Here is a 16603-nt window from a genome sequence, read left to right as displayed (position 1 = left end):
AAATCCTTTCAGTCTTTCAAAACCCAGCTTTATGGTACCTCTGCAGGAAGTTTCCTTGACTTCTCCACCAGAAGGAATAAATTTTTCTCCCTTCAATCTACATCTCCTTTCTATACCTCATATATATAGATATATACAGATACCTATATAGATATATATGTGTATATATTTGTGTGTGTGTATATATTAAATAATTAAATATATTTTATGTATATAAATATATATATGTTTCTTCCTTTGATACTAGGATATCATTCTCCCTGATTGTTCATTCTGAATTTCTTCACTCATCTTCTGCATGAGTTTCATCAGTGTGGCTTAGTCTTCTTCATTCTTTTCTGAGTGGACTCATGCATTCTCATGACTTCAGCTTACACCCCTGGATTGACAATTCTCCAATCACTAGCCCCAGCCTGGATCATATGAGACTGAAGCTGACACTGCTAAAGAGGAACTTATTAGCTCTCCCATAGACACCTCCAGTCCAACTGCATGATTTTCCCTCTGTATTCTCTATCTTTGAGAATGGTATAAATAGTTCCCAAGTCACTCAGTCTGTAAACGGTACCATCTCTGCCTCGTTCTCATTCACTGCTCATGTCACCAGATCTTGTTTGTGCCTCTGAAATGCCTTTCAAATCTGTCTCCTTGTCTTCATTACCACAGCTATGGCCCTACCTCCATTCTCATCATCTTTATCTTAGACTACAGTAATAACATTCTAATTGCTTTCTCAGCAGCCAGCTTCGTTCATGCTAATGTATTCTTTGCTTGGTTTTAGTTCTTGTTTTAGTTCTAAAACATAAATCTCATAATATTTCTCCACTAAAAAAAAAAAAAATCTTTGTTAGTTTCCTACTACCTAAAGGACAAAGTACAAGCTCCTAAGCACTGCACACAAGACCCTCCACAGTCTTTTAAGTTTGTATCTTATCAAGTTCATGTCCAGTTTTTCCCCACTGTGCACCCCACACTCCAAGCACATGGGATTGTCCATTTCTTAAGACCACGTTATTCATTGATCTATTTGACCATTTAATACCTGTCCCTACCCACTTGTCTATAAGCTCCGTGAAATCAGAGGCCGTCTTATATGCTAGTGTATCCTCAGTGCCCCAAACCATTTCTGGCATTTTGGAGGTGAATGAACACACTTCCACCCTTTCTCATCTTTGCTGTTCCCTTTACCTGCCCTACCCCCATTTTCTCAGTGGTGAATATCTCTTCACCCATCTTCAAGGCCTAGCTCGAACACCGATGTCTCCATCAAGTCCGACCTAAATCATATCCTTCCCCAACTCAAAATGAATGACTTTCCTTCTCTAGGCTCCTAAAACACTGTCTCCAAAATGCCAGTTTAGCATTTATCTCTTGTACTTTAATCATTTAAGTCTGTGTCTCTTGTTTCACTAGATTTGAACTCTTAGTGGGGAGGGGAATGAATGTCATTCATGTGCAGTTTGAAACATTGAACTGCGCATTGAATAGATAGGTATTCAGTAAATGTATGACCCGAAAGAAGGTGGATTCAAACTTCTGCCTTTGGACGATGTAAGGTCTTGTCCCCAGTTCAGACAGGGGTCCTCCTCCGTACAGCACCTCTTCTGACTGTCTCTCTTGTTCATCTACTATTGTGTTTCACTGAAGCATCAAACCAGTGTCAGAACTGGAAGGGGAAACTGAGGCTCCACCGTTGAAGTGACCTGTCCAAGGCCACACAGTAAAGGTAAGCGCCAAGGCCAGGACCAGATCAGCTCTCTTTTAGGCTAGTATCTTTCCCACTTTGCATCACTTCCAACCAGTTGCCTCCCTGATGGGAGACAAGGCCAAGTGTCAGGGAATGAGAGGAAATCCACAGGCCAAGGGTAAGTAATGTCATGAAGTGTGTGTGTGTGTGTGTGTGTGTGTGTGGTTTCTTGTCGCCTTTCTAATCCACCCTCAGCCCTCTGTGTGGTTGCACTGGGCTCCGAGAAGTGAGCAGAGAAGTCCCTGATCTTGACAGGAACTGTGAGGAAAGAAATCATCACTCCTGACTCTTCCCAAATCACTCACCTTCTAGGGGATGCCCAACATCAGCTGTGACATGCTGTACTACCCCAAGGTCAGATGTAAGCTCTGAACAAGAAACAAACAGCCGTGTAATGTCACTGTCACCAGGAACCTAGATCCCCAAACAGCACTGAAGATGACGAGCCCGTATCCCATCCCCCTCCATCATCCTGGCAGACAGCAAAATGGCAGCCTCTGACCTCTGCCCTGCCCCCTGTGACCCAGACAGAGAGCAAAGAATAGCTCAAAGGGGTGTCAAGTACCAGCATCCTCCAATATCAAATTAAAAAAAAAAAAAACCTACATTATCCTCAATAGACATGGTTTTATTGTAATTGCTTGGAATTTGAATAGGATGCTATAAGCATCCCCATAAATTGGACTTCTTTAGATTTATTAAGCTATTTATTGAATGGTGGGTAATAAACTTTCAGGATTAACAGCTCTGCAACTGCTCTGAGCCAGTTACATACAGAGTTGCTAAACTCCCATAAAATAATTACGAATCAGTTACCATGCTGACAAACCGTAATTGTCAAAAGTTCAATGCAGACTCAGGGCCTTATTTAAAAGTTTGTTCTTGTTTGCGGCTTCGAATCTCATTTTCCTGGGCCTCCCATTCTCTTCATTTCTCTTTCTCTCCATTCTTCCCAGTCCCTCTGTCTTCTTCCCCTTCCTCTCCCACCATCCCTCCTCCTTTCTTTCATTTATAATAGGTGACGGTACCTCCTATCGGTGGAATCATGTAGTATTTGCCTTTTTGTGACTGGCATAATGTCTAAGACTCATTCGTATAATATGTGTCAGAATTTCCTGTCTTTGAAAGGGTGAAGAGTATTTCATTTTACATATATAACACATTTTGGATTTTCATTTAGGCATTGATAGACAATTGGATTGCTTCCATTTTTTTTTACTATTGTGAATAATGCTGCTATAAACAGAGGTATACAAATATCTGTTTGAGGGGCACCTGGGTGGCTCAGTCAGTTAAGCCTCTGCCTTAGGCTTGGGTTGTGATCCCGGGGTCCTGGGATAGAGCCCATGTGGGGCTCCCGGCTCCACGCGGGGCTCCACGCGGGGCTCCACGCGGGGCTCCACGCGGGGCTCCACGCGGGGCTCCACGCGGGGCTCCACGCGGGGCTCCACGCGGGGCTCCACGCGGGGCTCCCGGCTCCATGTAGGGCTCCCGGTTCAGTGGGGAGGAATCCTGCTTCGCCCTCTCCCTCTGGCCCTCCCCCCCGCTCATGCTCTCTGTTTGCTCTTTTTCTCTCAAACAAATAAATAAAATCTTTAAGAAAACAAAACAAAACAAATATCTGTTTGAGTCCCTGCTTTTAATTCTTTCAGGTATATGCCCAGAATGGAATTATTGGATCATATGGTAAATTTATATTCAATTTTTTGAAAATGCCATACTGTTTTCCATAGTTGCCAAAAATACTTTTTTAAATGCCTTTTCATTAATTTTAAGGATAATATACATTATGAACAACTTATAAAATACAGAAATGACTACAGAAGAAAATAGAAGTTATTCATAATATCACCATTCAGAGATAAGCAGGGTATTTACATTTTGAAATAATTCTCTCTAACCTTTGTTCTCTATAACTTTACCCTCACAGCCTTAACCTGATTTGATTTGTGTTTCTCAAACAGAATTTTTAGATAGTGCTATCTATGCAATTATAATATTTTTTTTACTCCACATTATACTGTGAGCATTTCCCAGTGTTGTTAAATGTTGTGCATGTGTGCATGTGTGTGTGTGTGTGTGTGTATGTGAATAGCTTTACAATATTCCATTGTATAAATGTTCCACTATTTATAGGGTATAGCTAAATTAGATCAATCAGTAAAAGCATCTATTAAAATTCTTGTATAAATTTTTTAGCTTAATTAAGTTCTAATTGACATATAAGATTGTGACAGTTTAAGATTTACAAAGTGTTGATATGATACCCTTATATGTTGTGAAACAATTACCACTGTAGCATTAGTTAACACTTTCATCAACTCACATAATTATCATTTCATTTTTGTGGTGAGAATATTTAAGATCCACTCTCTTAGCAACTTCCAAGTGTATAATACAGTACTGTTAACTATAATCACCACACTGTATATTAGATCCCTAAAATTTATTGGCTTATAACTTTGTAACTGACACTTTGTACCCTCTGACCAACATTTCCCCATTTCTTCCAGCCTCCAGCCCTTGATAGCCACCATTGTACTCTCTGTTTCTATGAGTTCAGCTTTTTCAGATTCCACATATAAGTGAATATTTGTCTTTCTTTGACTTACTTCATTTTCCTTAATGGCCTCAAGGTCCATTCATTTTTTTAATTGTTTTTTTAATATTTTATTTATTAGAGAGAGAAACAGCATGAGAGGGGAGAGGGTCAGAGGGAGAAGCAGGCTCCCCGCTGAGCTGGGAGCCCGATGTGGGACTCGATCCCAGGACTCCGGGATCATGACCTGAGCCAAACGCAGTCGCTTAACCAACTGAGCCACCCAGGCACCCCAAGTTCCATTCATTTTGTCACAAATGGCGGTATTTCCTTCTTTCCCATGGTGGAATAATATTCCCCTGTGTGTGTGTGTGTGTGTGTGTGTGTGTGTGTGTGTGTGTAAGAGATATACACATATATATCACATCTTCTTCATCCATTTATCCATTAATAGGAATTTGGGATGTTGCAATATCCTGGCTATTGTGAATAATGCTGCAATGAACATGGGAAGGCAGGTAACTCTTCAGAATCCTGATTTCATTTCTTTTAGATCTATACCCAGAAGTGGGACCTCTGGGTATAGATCTTATCATATGGTAATTCTCTTTATAATTTTCTGAGGAGCCTCCATACTGTTTTCCATAGTGGCTGAACCAATTTACATTCCCATCAACAGTGCACATTTCTGCACGTCCTCACCAACACTTACCTCTTGTGTTTTTGATGATAGTCATTCTAACAGGTGTGACAGGATATCCCACTGTGGTTTAGATTTTCTTTCCCTGATGATTGGTGATACAAGACATCTTTTTATGTACCTGTTAGATGGTTTCTTTAGAAAAGTGTCTATTCAGTACTTCTGCCCCCTTTTAAATTGGATTGTTTAGTTTTTTGCAATTGAGTTATATAAGTTCTTTATATATTTTGGATATTAACTCTTATCAGATATATGATTTGCAAATATTTTTTCCTATTCAGTAGGTTGCCTTTTCATTTTATTGTTTCTTTTGCTGCATAGGAGCTTTTAGTTTGATATAGTTCCATTTATTAATTTTTGCTTTTGTTGTTTGTATTTTTGGTGTCATAGTCACATCCAAAAAAATCGTTGCTAAGTCCAATGTCAAGGATCTGTTTTCTGCTAGGAGTTTTATGGTATCAGTTCTCATGTTTAAGTCTTTAATTCCATTTCAAGTTAGCTTTTGTGAATGGTGTTACCAATTTCATTCTGCATGTGGTTGTTCAATTTTCCCAGCACCATTTATTGAAGAGACTATCCTTTCCCCATTAAACATTTTTGGCTCCCTTGTCAAATATTAGTTGATGATATTTGCATGGTTTTATTTCTGGGCTCTGGGTTCCATTGGTCTGTGTGTCTAATTTTATACCAGGACCATACTGTTTTGATTTCTATAGCTTTGTAGTATGGTTTGAAATCAGGAAGTGTGATGTCTCCAGCTTTGTTCATCTTTCTTAGGATTTCTTTGGGTATTAGGTGTCTTTGTGGTTCCCTACAAATTTTAGGATTATTTTTTCTATTTCTATGAAAAATGCCTTTGGAATTTTGGCAGGGACTGCATCAAATCTATAGATGGTTTTGGATAGTATGAACATTTTAACAATATTAACTTCCAAGTCATAAATATAGGACATCTTTCCATTTATTTGTTTCTTCCCCAGTTTCTTTCATCAAAGTCTTAACAGTTTTAAGTATACGTATCTCATCTCCTTGGTTAAATTTATTCTTAAGTATTTTATTGTTTTTTGATGCTATTGTGTGTGAATGGCATTGGAGTTTTTATTTCCTTTTTAGATATTTTGTTGTTAGTTCAAACTGATTTCTGTATGTTGATTTTGTATCCTGCAACTGTACTGAATTCATTTATTCTAATAGTTTTTGGGTGCAGTCTTTAGGATTTTCTACATGAGATCCAATCCTCTGCAAAGATAATCTTGTATCCCTTCTGGTTGGATGTATTTTCTTTCTTTCTCTTACCTGATTGCTCTGCCTAGGATCTCAGTGCTATGCTGAACAGGAGGGGTGAGAGTGGGCACCCTTGTCTTGTTCCTCACCTTAGATGAAAAGGTTTCAACATTTCACCATTGAGTATGATGTTAGCTGAGGGGTTATCATATATGGCCTTTATTATTTTGAGATATGTTCCTTCTACACTCAATCTATTTGTGAGGAGTTTTTAACATGAAAGGATGTTGTAGTTGTCAAATGCTTTTTCTGCATCTATGGAGATTAACATATGATTTTTATCGTTTATTCTCTTATTGTGGTGTATCACATTTATTGATTTACATATGTTGAGCCATCCTTGTATCCCAGGGATGGGTCCTAATTTATCATGAGAGTTCATCCTCTTAATGTGCTGTTAAATTCAGTTTGCTAATATTTTGTTGAGAATTTTCACATATATATTCATGGGGGACATTTGTCTATACTTTTCTTTTTATTTTCTTTCTTTCTTTCTTTTTTTCTTTTTTTGTAGTGTCCTTATATATCTGACTTTGGTATCAGGGTGATGCTGGCCTTGTGCAATCAGTTTGAAGTGTTCCTTCCCCCTCGGTTTTTTGGAAGAGTTAGAGAAGGACTGGCATTAATCTTTAAATGTTTGGTAGAATTCACCAGTGAAATAATCTCGTCCTGGGCTTTTCTTTGTTGAGAGGTTTTTAATTACTGCTTAAATCTCCTTAGTCATTATTGGTCTGTACAGATTTTCTATTTCTTCATGGTTCATTCTTTGTAGGTTGTATGCTTCTAGGAATGTATCCATTTCTTCTTATCAAACTTGTGGGTATGTAATTGTTCATAGTAATCGCTTATGATCCTTTGTATTTTTGTGGTATCAGTATAATGTCTCTTCTTTCATTTTTTATTTTATTTATGTGAGCCTCTCCTTTTTGTAGTCTAGCTAAACTTGTGTCAATTTTGCTTATCTTTTTAAAAAGTTAACTTTTAGTTTGGTTGATCTTTTCTATTTTTTTCTGGTTTCTATTTCTTTCTTTTATTTTTTTTTCCTGCTCTGATCTTTGTTATTTTTTTCCTTCTGCTAACTTTGAGCTTACTTTGTTCTTGTTCTAGTTCTTTGAGGTGTAAAGTTAGGTTGTTTATTTTTTGTTATATTATCTTGATGAATTGACCCATCTATCATTATATAATGACTTTATCTCTTATTATCATTTTTGGCTTAATGTCTATTTTGCCTGATAAAAGTATAACTAGCTACCCCTACTCTCTTTTGATTTCCATTTGAATGGAATATCATTTTCCATCCCCTCACTTTGAGCCTATGTGTGTCCTTAAAGCTAAAGTGAGTCTCTTGTAGACAGCATATAATTTAATCTTTTTGTTGTTTAATCCATTCAGCTGCTCTGTCTTTTCACTGGAGAGTTTAATCCATTTACACTTAGAGTAATTATTGATGGATAAGGATTTATTAATGCTATCTTATTGTTTTCTAGCTTTTTATAGTTCCCTTGTTCCTTTCTTCTTCTGTTGCTGCCTTCCTTTATGAGTTGATGATTTTCCATAGTGGTATGCTTTGATTCCCTTCTCTTTACCTTTGGTTGAATATTATGTTTTTGTTTTGCAGTTACCATGAGCTTACATAAAACATCTTATAGACACCACAGTCTAGTTTACATTGATAATGACTTAACCTCAACCCCATTAAAAACACTACATTTTATGTCACAACTTACCTCTTTTTATACCGTGTATCCATTAATAAATTGTTGTAGCTATAGATATTTTTAGTACTCTTGTCCTTTAACCTTTATGCTAGAGTTAAGTAGCATAAATACAGCACTGTATTACAGTATTAGGGTAGTCTGAATTTGACTATATACCCACCTTTATCAGTGTGTTTTGTATTTTCATAAGTTTTCATCTTACTGATTAGTGTTCTCTCATTTCAGCTTGAAGAAGTCTTTTCGGCATCTCTCATAGCAGGTTTAATGGTGATGAATTCCATCTTGTTGTTGTTGATGTTGTCATTACTGTTTTGGCAAGTCTTTACTTCTCCTTCATTCCTAAGGATAGAATTTTTTGGTTGGCAGGTTTTTTTTTCTCTCAGCACTTTGAATAAAACATCCCACTCTTTCTTAGTCTGTATGGTTCCTAGTAGTGAGAAATCCACTGTAGCCTAATGTGGCTTCCCTTGCAAGTTGCAAGCTTTTTTTTTCTCGTGTTGTTTTAGGATTCTCTCTTTGTCTTTGATTCTTGACGATTTTATTATAAAGTGGCTTAGAGAGGATCTCTTTAAGTTGATTTTGTTTGGTGACCTATGAGCTTCATCAACTTGGATATCCAAATCTCTCCCCAGATTTGGAAAGTTCTCAGCCATCATTTCTTTAAAAAAGATTTCTGCCTCTTCTTCCCTCTCTTCTTTTTTTGGAACTCCAACCGTTTGCATATTGGTTCATTTGAGAGTGTCCTACAGATCACGTAGGCTTGCTTTACTCTTTTTCATTCTTTTTCCTTTGTCTGCCTTGAACTGGATAATTTCAAATTCCTTGTCTTCTATCTCACAGATTCTTTTTTATGCTTGATCCCATTCTTCTGTTGGTGCTCTCTATTGCACTTTCACTTCATTTATTGTATTCTTTTGCTCCCGAATTTCTTTTTTTTTTTTTTAAGATTTTTATTTATTTATTTGACAGAGGGAGACACAGTGAGAGAGGGAACACAAGCAGGGGAAGTGAGAGAGGGAGAAGCAGGCTCCCTGCTGAGCAGGGAGCCCGATGTGGGGCTCAATCCCAGGACCCTGGGATCATGACCTCAGCCAAAGGCACACACTTAACGACTGAGCCACCCGGGTGCCCCTGTTTGGTCCTCTTCTGCGATTTCCATCTCTTTGTTAAATTTCTCATTTTGTTGTTTATTGTTTTCCTGATATTGTTGAGTTGTCTTTCTGTGTTTTCTTGTAGCTTAAAATAGCTCTTTTGAGTTCTTTATCAGGTAAATCACAAATCTCTATGTCTTGGGTTTGGTTATGGGACTATTATTTTGATCTTTTTGTGGTATCATGTATCCTTGAGTTTTCATGTTCCTTGAGATTTTGCATTGCTACCTTCACATTTGAAGTAGCTTTCACTTCTTCCAGTCTTCACTAATTGCAGTGTCCAATACATTCAAACCCGTTCTTTCTTTCTTTCTTTCTTTCTTTCTTTCTTTCTTTCTTTCTTTCTTTCTTTCTTTCTTTCTTTCTTTCTTTCTTCCTTCCTTCCTTCCTTCCTTCCTTCCTTCCTTCCTTCCTTCCTTCCCTCCTTCCTTCCTTTATTTCTCTCTTTCTTTCTTTTTCTTTCTCTCTCTCTCCCTCCCTCCCTCACTCCCACCTTCCCTCCCTCCCTCCCACACGCCTTCCCTTCCTCCTTCCCTCCCTTCCTCTCTCCTTCCCTTTCCTTCCTTCCTTCCTTCCTTCCTTCCTTCCTTCCTTCCTTCCTTCCTTCCTTACTTCCTTCCTTCCCTTTTCTCCAGTAGTGTCCTAGTGCTTCTCTTCTGGAAACCTGGACTTCCACAAAGACTGTCTTGTCAGTGGATGGTTTTCTAAGACAGTGTTTACCAGGTTTGCAGGGGTTCCCAGACAGCAGCTAAGAGGGACTGGAACCATTTCATGGGCCACTGAAGGTACCACAGCCAGGACCAAGATCTTTATTCATATTACCTAATGCACAGCTGGGCAAGACACCTCCTAGTTTTTTTGGTGCATGGTGCTGGATCCCATAGCTCCCACAAGGCCATCTTTGTCCCTGGATAGATGCTGAATTATTTTTGTTTGGAGGGGAGACAAAAATGAGGGACGTCTTCTTCCACCATGATGTAAAACAAAGTTCTCTTTCACAGCCTCTCCACTTAAGGGATTATACACATATGGACAACCCCAAACACCTGGGATCATCACAAAGAAGATTAAGAGTTAGAAAGGGATTACCTGCGTGTTAATCAGTGCTGTATCTTAACTATCTGCATATTTGTCTCCCAAAGACCCAACTAGATTAAAAAACACATTTTTGAAGTGCAGAAATTGAACATTGCACATTGGAAAATCTGCAAGATTCCAACCTGCGTCCAAATTTAGTCCAGCAAAATCTTAGCATATCTTATAAAATAAATAAAATGAGATAAAGCCAAATATAATAAAATAAAAAAGAAATGATTAAAAATTAAAAAGTATAGTTTCTCTCCAAAAAGTTTAAATCAATAGATCACCGCTCTTTGAGCTGTCATGCTTACACTCAGTTCCTCACTCCTTTTTTTTTACAGAAAAATCCTTGATATGAAAACTTCGAGAATTTTCATTCTCACATAAAATTTTGAAACCAAGAGAAATTCCTTTCATCTTATAGTCCATAGCCAATTTTATCCCAGTATCAACCAGGAAAAAAAGCTCACCTTCAAATTATACAGGTCCCTGAGGGGTCAAGATGAAACTGTTTGAAGGTCCTGCTGTGATCAATCTGGTTAATTGAGGTGGAATTTTTTACCTAAATGGTGAACTAGCCTCAAAAACAAATACATCTTTAGTGTTTATATAAGTATTTCTCAGAAATAAGGTGCTTTCATGATCTTGTTTGCATAGTAAGTTTAATCTTGTGACAGATTTTCTCTCTTGATAGTGAATTTCTTGAGAAAGGGCATTTTATTATAATTCTTTGTATGGACTTGTAGCTTGGAAAACAAACACTGTATTTATTAGCTAGAGAGGAGGAAGTGGAGAACAAGGTAGAGAAGGGAAGATCCAGATTATAGTATTCGATGACATATCCCAGTGGCAAAATGCTCCTGGAGGGGAAGGGTTGGCATAGGTCATGAACTCCTGGGAGGTCAGAACTGGAATGAGCTTCTGGATCCCGGAGTCCAGGGTTTCTCAGATATCTTCCCTTCAGGTCCTTCTGAGGTGTTTCAGGGGCCTCACATCTAGGCTGGGGCACAAGGGCTGAAACTTATTTGGAAGCCCAAATACATAAACATAAATTCAACAGTTCCATGAGAACAGCTTGTGTGTGTTTGTGTGTGTTTGTGTGTGTGTGTGCGTGTGCGTGTGTGAAAATTGACTACTCTGTGTAGCTCATACAAGTAAAATCATATTGTATTTGTCATTTTGTGACTGGCTTATTTCACTTAGCATAATGTCTAAAAGGTTCATCTGCGTTGTAGCATATGTCAGAATTTCCTTCCTTTCTAAGACTAAAGAATATTATGTTGTGTGTATATACCACGTTTTCAAGATCCATTCATTCATCATTGGACATCTGGGTTACTTCCTTCTTTGGCTCCTGTGGATAATGCTGCTGTGAACAAATATCCATCTGAGTCCCTGGTTTCACTTCTTTTGGATCGACACCCAGAAGTAAAATCCCTAGATCATGTGATAATTTTGTATTTAATTTTTTGAGGAATGGCTTTCTACAGTGTTTTCTGTACTGTTTTCTATGATGGCTGCACCATTTTCCGTTCCCACCAGCAGTGTATAAGGCTTCTGATTTTTCCAAATCCTTGCCAATACATGGTATGTTCCTTTTTTATATATGATATCCACTGGAATGCGTGTGAAGTGGTATCTTGTTGTGGTTTTGATTTGCATTTCCCTGAAGACTGATGATGCTGAGTATTTTTTCTTGTGCTTATTAGCCATTAATATGTCTTCTTTGAAGAAATAGCTATTCAAGTCTTTTGCCTACTTTTTAAACAGAGCAACTCATTTTTTTTAAAAGATTATTAATTTTTATTTATTTGGGCCTCCAATTAAAATTTGAAGAAACAGTTCCACTGATTTTTTTAAAGAAAAAAATATATTCAGAATGACTAATCTATTCCATCTTCCCTTGCACAGGCCAGGGCTCTTCAGGTGGGTTCAGATGTCAACTTTCAGAGTTGTGCTTTGCCTTACATACAGATGTGTGCCTTACACACTTCTGTAAAGACCATCTCTCCAAATAAGGTCACATTCTGACGTACTGGGGGTTAGGACTCCTCCGTATGTTATTCTGGGGCAGATAATTCAACTCACAACACATTCCAACAGCCTACAGTTGCAGAATGTTGGTCTTGATTCAGACAGAGGTCAGTCCAGGCTCATTATTAACCTCTCTGGGGCTCAACTTCTCCTTGTAATGGGTAAGACAAGGTGATCTTAAGACCCTCCTCCAGCTCTAAAATCTCTCCTTCCCTTCATCAACACATACCCACTTCCCATGTGCCCGGCTCTCTGCTAAGGATTCTCTCAATAATAGGTTAAACATTTGAAAAACACTTGAAACCAGTGAAATGACGTCTATCCCCAAAGGTCCCAAGGCTCACAATGTTGCCAGGTGAACTGAGGAGACCACTGGCCTTGAAGCCTCAACCCAGCCTGTCTCAAAGATATCATCAAAGGCTCTTGGTCTGGATATGAGGAAGAATTCAAAAACAGACACGGCACGGTGGGTGAGCAGTACAAGCCGGAAAGTTTATTAACTCAAAGGTACACTTTGAGATGTGAGAGTGGGTGAGTGGGGAGGGGAGAAGGAGAGCAGGGGGAGGGGGGTGGATATTCCTCACTGGGGTTCAGGTTTCTATATGGTTTCTATAAAAATATTGACAGTTGTTAACAAGAGGGTGAAATATTCTTTTCTTGTGGTGGGGATTTCTTGAAAGCAGGATTTCATGCTTTTTCTTCCTTATTTGGTCAGGGGATTCCTGTCATGGCACCCACGATCTTGGGCCTGTCTGGTTTGATCTGGTTTCTTGTGGCCTTGTTTTTGAGGGCTGCCAGGACAGGCCTCTAACTTCCCCAATAGTTGGTCATGTCTTCCTCTTTGCTGGCCTCCAGGTATCCCAGCAGTGGGCCGTCAGAGGGAGGGTATATTTTGAGGACAGATGGGACTTACCAGGACCCATCCAAGCCCAGTTCCCATCATCTTGGGACTCCACATGCCCCTCAGTGCTACATCCAGCTTCCCATCTCTTCACACAACTGGAGTACCAGCCTTCTCACCTCAGCGCTGATACTTGCGCCACAGTGGCCCCCTCAGTCTCACGAGGAGAGCTACTCATGCAGAACTACAAATATTGTCCTTGGTGACAAAATTATCCAGTGAAGGCGGGGAAATGCACCCACACGGCAGGCAGCCTGCAGCTGACAACAAGTCTCCCCCAAAACACCCAGCAGCCAAGCTCCCAAGTGCTTATTAGCACCAGTGTCTGCTTTGCTAACATCTCCTCACACAGACATCTTTAGCCCCGGGGAAAGGAGATGGACACAAGGCTTTGCAAACCCCCTACAGGCCCATCGTGATCTGTTGGAAAAGCTGGTGGGAAATATTGGCATATGCCTTCCCCCTGGTGGGAACGCATGATCCATTTTCTTTTTCCTTTTCTTTCTCCACCCACTGCTCCTCATGGAAAAAACTGAAACTATAGAAACATGTAAAGAAGGCGTGAATATAATCAGCCATAGTCTTACCATACAGAGGCAGTTATTATGACATCTTGACATTTTTGCTTCCAGAATTTTCCTGAGCCATTGTAAAACAATTGAAATCATATTGAATATATTATTTTGAGTTCCATTTTTTAATCATTTGATAGTCTCACAACATTTTGCTAACATTGGTTATTAGTCAACTTCATAATGAATTATCATTTGGGAGACTGGCAACCCCACTGATGGGGCAGAAATTCAGTGTGAGTCAGTTCTTTGGCCCCACTGGTAGTTGCCTTTCATGTTGACTTTAAGATTTCTTCAGACCCAGGGGAGCCAGGCCACCAATTAAAGAAAAACTGGGCGAGGCACTTGTGGTACTCCAGGGAGAGAAGCGGGGGTCTGAAAATTGAGCAAGTCTGGGTCCAAATATGGGGCAACCATCCCCCCAGGAACAGCACCAGTGTTTTCTCAGTATCTTAGCTACCAGGACAAGCAGCATGAACTGGGGACAGTCTTGTCCTAAGTGTCCTGTGGGGTCAAAGATGGTGAGAGACAGCTCAAGTGGGCAAGGCCCAGCTCGCACAAACTGCATTGTCCCAGACACTGCCCACCCATTGCATTTAGTGCTTAGTGACTCTGCAGGGTACTTATTGGTCAGCCCCATTGCAAAGACAATTTAATGGAGGCCTAGAGATTTTAATGACTTGCCTAAGTTAAATAAGGGGCCAAGCTGGGATTCTAATCCAAATCCAGATTTTTATACTACAACCATGTTGCTTCTGGAGGACACTGAGAAGCCTCCCTTGCTCAAGTAAACTAATAAGATATTCATTTCTACTGAAAATCTTCTCTCAGGAAATAAAGACCCCAAGTATGGTTGGTATAGTGGATGAAGTAGTGTGACAGGTAGATCCTGGCTCAGGACTGGGACATGAAGTCTCCCTACTTAACTGAGAACCACCTGTTGGCACATTGACAGCTGGTGGTTCTGCCAAGTAGGGAGACTCCAGGCATTGCCCTGAATTGTCCTTGACTGAAGAGTCACCTCATCCAAGGGTACAGTGCCTCCCCAAATACAGCCTGCATTCAGTTACTGGGCCATGTGGGGGATATAAAAGACTTGCCCTCATGCCTCAGAGTGGAACAATTCTGAAGGTCCATCCAGAGTCTAGACCAGCCGTGGAGGTCTGCTGAGACCTTTGTTGCAACAGCCTCTATCCGGGTCCTTCTGCCTAGCACTTCCCTCTTCCTTCATTGCCCTACAGGCACTGAGCCCAACAACACTCCCCAGTAAAGCTTTTGCACATAAATCTCCTCTCAGAGTCTGTTTCTCAGGGAACTTGCCCTAAGACCTTAGACCATTAATCTTTTGCATGCTATGAATGAAGGGGGTACAGAAATACACATTTTCCTTCCATAACTCCTGAAAACTAGCATACTCCCTTAGTACCATACTGAGGGAAGAGGGTTTTCTCGGCAAGAGCGGGCTGGTGTAGGGGGATGGAGCACTCAGAAATAGCAGGCTGGGTGGGGTGGCAGAGTTGGGGTCTTTTGGCAGCCAGAGGGGGTGGTGCGTGCACTGAGCAATTAGAAATGCCCCCACCCATGAGGGAGACAGGAGAGAGGGACCCAGAGGTAAGAAAAAGATTAAACCCATGGTTCTCAATCCAGGCTGCACATTACAATCGCTCAAGGATCTTTTTAAATATATTATTGCCAGGAGCACCCTTACTCAACCCCAAGTGTCCGACTTGATTGATCTGGGAGAGGGTATTTTTAAAAAATTCTGATGCACAGCCAGGATTGAGAATCATCTGGGGAACAGAGGTGGGCAGAGGTGGCCTCTAAAATCTGCTCTACAAGTTTACTCTGACCACCGGCCGAAGGGCCCTGACTTACCACTAGGATTCCCTGCAGGGCCCCCGGCATGCTCACAGAAGGCAGCCATACCTCCTGACCCTGTGAAGGCCCGACGACCTTCTGACAGCACCCACATCCCAGCAGGGCTCATGAGTGGATGTCGGGAGGGGGTTGCCTTTTCTAAGCAGTGGGCCAGCAGAACCAGGGCTACTACAGAGATCCATCCTCCTCAAAGCCGTCTCCTGGGATACCTGTTAACCTGTGGATTCTCACACCCCACCCCAGATCTCCTAAATGGAAATCTCTCCATTTCCTAACAACCCCCTCCCCCAGTGAATCCTATGGATCTAAATTTGAGAACTGCTGCTGAGAGCTCACCGCCCAAGTTTTCTCTCGTACACCAGTTCACAGTGTGAATGTTTCGTTTTCGATGCAAGAAAGGAGGCCTCCCAACTCCTTCCTAGCGCGCACTTGCGTAGGAGTCAGTTCATGTTCCCCAGTGAGCAGATCGGCTTGCTAATGAGTATCCGAGTATCTGAGCAGAGCAGGAGAATCCTCTTCAGCAGATTCTTTCTGGTTAGTTTTTTTCCTTTTAGCAGCTATGGTAAACATCACTACATCGCTTGTGAATTGTCCCAAATATATTTTTTTTTTGCATTGTGCAATTGAATTGACAGTTTTGCATAATAAAAGGTTAACATGATGAGCAAACAAGAAATGAATAAAGCTTGATTGTTCAGACGCAAAATTTGCAACAGAGCACACTGTACTTATCCTCATGCTCGGTCCGTTGTCCGGTGATTGTCCTCTCAAGATGTAAGTATGGCTCTAGGATGGATAAAAGTAGATATTAATAGGCTTGTACACAACCTCCCAGTAGCATTGCCTTATCGAGGAGGCACAATCATTTCTTTGACCCCCCCCATCTTGGCTTTCTGTAATCATAACTGGTCTATCTCTATTCCTCATCCACAGTAGTACTTGGCAGTTTAAGCTTCCTCATTTCATTACTTTGTGATGGCGCCAGCAACCATATTAATG

This window comes from Zalophus californianus, chromosome 8 (genome assembly GCF_009762305.2).
Source record: "Zalophus californianus isolate mZalCal1 chromosome 8, mZalCal1.pri.v2, whole genome shotgun sequence".
Classification (NCBI taxonomy): Eukaryota; Metazoa; Chordata; class Mammalia; order Carnivora; family Otariidae; genus Zalophus; species Zalophus californianus.
This window is presented reverse-complemented; position numbering follows the sequence as displayed.